General features: G+C 44.4%; 1 pseudogene; it reads right to left on the minus strand.

Annotated features, from left to right (window-relative positions):
* Positions 1 to 4,962: 4,962 nt before the first annotated feature.
* On the minus strand, positions 4,963 to 5,587 carry LOC102475000 (translationally-controlled tumor protein pseudogene; annotated as a pseudogene).
* Positions 5,588 to 5,824: the final 237 nt, after the last annotated feature.

A 5,824-nucleotide genomic window follows, 5' to 3' on the forward strand; every position in this document is an offset into this window, starting at 1 on the left:
TGTTAGCAAGCTCAGATGTTAATGCTGGTACGTGCTGCATCGCTTCTCGCTGGTAGGAAGGGTGCGTGTCCTTGGTCTTGAGAAAGTCCTTGCAGACGTGCATGTGAAGAAGAAAGTGTATCCTCACAGTTGTCAGCAAACTGGTGATGACCCTACTTTGTCAGCAGTTGAGCTCAGAATAAAACTGTACTCATGCCAGAACTGGCTTTAGACATGGAAGGAGAGTGGGAGAGGGGAAGGGAGCAGGAAGGGAAATTTGGGAAAAAATGGGGAAGTAAGACATTTGTAGGACAGATGTGGTCATTGCCTGTTGGTGATGTCGTGTATGGTAGTCTCAATTTGCCTGCTGTGTGGTGTATATCATGTTGGGCAAAATCTCTCTACAAACTGAATGATGTATAATGATTGGGTGTATAAGTAATAATAAATAATAAAAAAGTAAATAAAGATTACTAGAAAAAAGAAGTCCTCATCTAATAACTGGCGAAACAACTCACCAAACACCACACATGGATCGGGAATAGTCTGACGTGGGAAATTCTGGGCTGCTCTATTGAATGTCTGGACTACGCAGCCACTGTACATCTGCCATGACTAGACACCAACATGTTTCTCTTGTCAAATGTCCATTTTATCAACCTACAAATGGCAGATTGAGGCACAGTAAGTGAAATGAGAAGGGTTCGTTCATGCCAGGCCGTAGGATGATTCACCAGTGTGACATGGATTGCAGACGCCCAAGATGTGTGCACTGGAGGGGTGCGGGAAGGGTAATTATTGTATTATCAAGGAAGGGCAAGAAGGGATGTCCGAGGTTGTATGGCAAGAATTCACACTGGCCCATGTCCAGTAGGCCAGGCAGCTGATTGGCTAGGTCTCATTCTTCACATCCTCGACTCAACGACATGGAGTTGGGAAGGGGTGAGAGGCCACACTACCTGTCTGCAGGTCAGAGTGTTTTCTGTAACTGAAGCATGCTTCACTTTATGGATGGTTGCCTTTGACAGAGCTGTGGGCCTAACCAACGTCTGAGCTCACGCCTTACTCAGGCATCAAAATTTAAATGGACCTCACATTCCATGTGTGTTCTGAACTGCTTTCCTTCCCCAATTTCCATTGTTTACACTAAAAAATGGTAAGAGTAAAAATAAATCTTGCCTATATGCGTTATGCACATGTAATATAGTGAAATATTAGGTCACTGGGAAGGTCATGATGTAGTTTTCTGTGCAAAAAACGCATCATGACTTTCCTGACGACCCCATAGTATTATCACTAGAAAAGATAATTTATCATATAATGTGTGAAATTAGCATAAGTAGCCAAAAGAAGGTAACAGGTGCAGGTGGGAACCAGAGTGGCAGAGAACGAGCACCATGGAGCGAGACCAGCAGGTGTGGGGTGTGGCTCCTGCTCTGTCATCAGCTTTTCTTTTCCCCAGTTTGTTAGAGAGTACACTTGTTCTCCCAAGAAAGAGAAAGCATGGCCTCTCCGTAACCCTTCCTCCTCCGTTTCTTATTCACATCAGAATTTTGGGCATGTACCTGCACACGCCCAGCATGCTTGTCAAGCCAGGATTCGAACTGCACAGCTGGCCATGTGGGAACTGGTTTCCTTAATCGCCAGTTCACAGAGCCAGCCCTGTCATAAACTTTTATATTATGTAATATATTCCAATCGTAATTGTCTTGTCCAAATAATAATAATAATGGTAACTACAGGATCATAAAAACCAAATGTGGTAATGGACCTGAAAATACTTCTTTTTTTTAAATTTGTTTTTGGGGGACAGGTTTTTGCTATAGGGCACATGTGCTCGCCAGACAGAGAGAGACATAGAGACAGAAAGCGAGAAATCCCCCCCCAGGGAGGATGGCCATGCCACAATCCCTTCTCCTCCATTCTCCTCTAGAGATCTTGGGCATGTATGCACACACGCCCGGTGTGAGTTTAAGCCACCGGGTCCAGGACTCAAACTGTGGTCAACTACATGGGAGTCCAGTGACATAGCCATTACATCATCTGCTGATCCCTGAAAATACTTTTTAATTTCTCATCTCTAAGTAAATACTACTTAGCAATACTAAGTACATGCTTGCTTTTAGCAAAGGGGCATATTTCACTCGTGTCGTTCCAGGATCTTACTGACAAGCTTTGATGATAATGTATACCGCTTGCAGATGACCCGTCAGGAATGCGTAACAGCCTACACTGATTACAAAACCAAGTCTGTGAGTCAGCTCACAGCATGTCACCATGTCACCTATGCTGGCCTTTCCTGTGACTAATCTGAGGCACTTGGTGGCTTTGCGGTGGGGAAACTTTATCACATTAATACCAACTTTGATTTTCTTTTTGAAAGTGGGACTTAAAATAAAATTTCACTTGACAGAATGCTTGAAATGTTTACGGAATCACAAAATGTATTATTTATTTATGCCAAAGGGCTCGTGTGCTCACCAGAGACAGAGAGAGGGAGAAAGATAAACCCCCCCCGATGGGGTATAGTCTCGCATTTCCTCCATTTTGCCATACTGGTGGGATTTGGGGCATACACCCCCACCCCCCACAACACACCAACACACCCACATGTTTTTCAAGCCACCAGGCATTCGATCCATGATTGATTGTATGAGATCTGGCTTCTTTAGCCACGAGGCCATGGGGCTGACCCACAAACCATGTTTTTAAATGAATTGGAATCATGTAGTTACATGCATTCAGGAAATAATAAAAAATGTGAAATTATCAATTCATCTCTATTCTCCTCCTGTCAAACTGTCTGCATTCCACAGGCTAGCTTCTTAGGATGGCAACTAATGGCTGCCCTCAGGAAGCCGGACCCCACAGGGCCAGCCATGGTTCATATCCTGGTTTCCATGACTTGAAAAACACACCAGGTGTGCTCACACCTAGGATCCTGACAGGACTGAGAGTTAGAGAAAAGGAACTGCAGTATGACCAAGGCCCACTAGGGGGTGTTTTCCCCATCTCTCCCATGCACTCCTGTGCCCCCTGGAATTAAAAAACCTGTTTGCAACCTTGCTATTACTTTAGATGGTCCTAGAGTCATAAATAATGATGATTTATATTTCCAACACGATAATACAATAGCTAACATTAGCAACTTGCCTTAGATATTAGATGATGACAGTGCTACTCAGAAAACTTAAATTTCTTGAAGAAGATGTAGTCGATGAATGTTTTGTTAATTATTAGTACGGATTGTCTACATAGCTAGAAAAAATATATCAACTTGAACAAAATATTGACGAAATGTTTTGTATAAATAAACTACATTTTATATGTGCAAATACCTTTTAAAATTAAACTACAGTTTGCTACAACTTAAAGAAAAATGTAAACAAAGAAATTCTTGTGTTGATCAAGGCCTCATTTGCTTTTTCAGAGTACGTTTTATATTTACTCGAGTCTTTATGACTGATACATTCACCAAAAGAAAGGTGGGCCGCTTGAGCCCTGACTTTTGTGAGAAGTGGCAGGTAATGGGGACATCTCATTGTGTGCCCGGCTTGACACGTGGCCTGGGTCTGGACAGCCTGCCTCGTTCTCTGAATGCTTCCTCCTGGAGAAGGACTGCCTCCTTGCGTGCTTGCGTGAGGGAGCGTCCACACACAGGCCTGGCTTGGCCGAGCTGTCCTCCTGGCCGTGGGGAAAGCCGACACACAGAGCGACAGACAGGCGAGGAGGAGGGAGCATCCGGCCAGGAGCAGTATGCAGTAGTGACGCCATGCTCACAGCGCCAGACTAGCAGAAGGCCACGCTTGTGTCCTGAGGCCTCCTGTGCGTGCTGGGAACATGCACGCATTTGGGGATCTGGGCTGGCTGAGGCTGGGAATGGATCGTGAAGGAAGACATTGGTGTGGGTACCTGTTTCTCTCTCTTTTTCATGGAAGAAAGAAAGAAATTTAACAACAAAAAGGAGAACAAGTTCTACCACTGGGTATCTAGTCGCTGAGGCGTTGGTTTCTACAGTACTTCCTACTTCCTCTTCAGTGAATTCCATCAAGAGTGTCCTCTGTAAGAATTGTCAGAGAGGGCCAAGTAGATGGTATGTGGTTAAGGCATTGGATTCCCATGTGGCTGATCATGGTCCAAGTCCCAAACCTGGAGACCTGCAAATCATGCCAGGTGTGTGTGCATGCATGCCCAAAGAAGAGAATGGATGAGAAGAGATTAAGGCATGGGCATACTTCCTGAGGGGTGACTTTTCATGTTCCCCCTCTCTGACTGTCTCTCTCCAGCAAATGCACATGACTTTGACAAATATATATATACATACATATATATATACACATACACACACACATACACACACACACATACACATATATATATATATATATACATGTGTATAAATGAATCGGCAGACAAAAACACAAAGATACATATGACATTTCAAAGAAAATTTTTTTTTCCAACTGATTTAGTCTCTTTGTTCTTTCAGTCATCTCTTCCACAGTTAACTACGTCCACTGCAGGTGATGAAAAGGCTCCACTTCAAATGTTGGCATGGCTATAAACATGGTCTTTCCCTTTACTGCAACTCAGAATTAAAACTTTTGATTCTTGTTTATTTTATATTCCAGTCCCAGAAGTAGTGTTCATTGCAGAAGTTATCTGAAGACAGTCGTATGCTTTCCAGTAGTGGTTTATAACCAGGCTCCAGCTTCTTCAGGAACATGATGGACTGAGTTTAAATGCATTAAACTAACAGGCATTCTCTCAAATGAGTTTAAATGCATTTTATTTTTAGACAACCTACATGGCATGTTTTTCCCTTAAAAACAATGCCTCCACTCCAAATAAATCACCGTCAAAATAAATGAAGAGCTCAGGATGACATCAGTCCCATCTGTCTTTAGTCCTGGTGTTTTGTGGATGACAAGCGGCTGTCAGTTATGATGACAGGTGATAGATCTAAAGTCATTGCCCAATTTGCTAACATTTTTCCATTTCTCAACCATCCCTAAAGGAAATCACATGTGGGGTCGCACCATCCTCACGGTAGTCCAGCAGAGCAACCATGCCATCTGGATTCATGTTTTCACCAATAAAGAACGGGTAGTTTTTGAAATTAGCAAGAATATGCTTGATTTGTTCTGCAGCCCCTGTCATAAACGTTTTACTCTTTCTGGTCTCTGTTCTTCAAGTTTGCCTTTGATTGATTTCATGTCATCTTTGATGGACTTCTTGTAGGCTTCTTTTGTGAAGCTGGTTTCCTGTAGGTGATGGTTCATGACAATGTCAACACCAGTGACTACTGTGCTTTCCGTACCTTCGCCCTCAGGGCCTCCAGCGGAGGCATTTCCACCAAGGAGCGAGTCATCAATGTTACCCTCTGTCCTACTGACCATCTTCCCCCCCACCTCCAGGCACAGCCCGTCCGGCGATCTCCCGGATCTTGTAAATGTCGGAGAACATCTCATCGCAGCTGATGAGGTCCCGGTAGATAATCATGGTGGCTGCTGGAGGGAGACGACGGCGGCGCTTGCTGAGTAGGAGCCCGGAGCTCGGAGCGAGCGCGGTGCAGCCGGAGCGGCGCTTGGGGAGGGGAGAGCGGGTGGAAAAGCTGAAAGGAAATTTTAAAACCTTATCATTCATATTGACTGTTAGGTCAGAATTGGCAAGATTATAAAATAAATGATTAAAGATTTCAGAAAGAGAAACATGTGGGTGGAGAGGGGGTGTGCTTTCAGAGAGCTGAGGCCACAGTGGTCCTGCAAGATGTATAGCCCTGTCTCCCAGCACCTTGCTGCCTCATGTCCCACCCGCCATGCGGGGGCAGACGTTCCCCGCACCC

The sequence above is a fragment of the Tupaia chinensis genome, unplaced genomic scaffold (assembly GCF_000334495.1).
Source record: "Tupaia chinensis unplaced genomic scaffold, TupChi_1.0 Scaffold000031_1, whole genome shotgun sequence".
NCBI classification, from domain to species: Eukaryota; Metazoa; Chordata; class Mammalia; order Scandentia; family Tupaiidae; genus Tupaia; species Tupaia belangeri.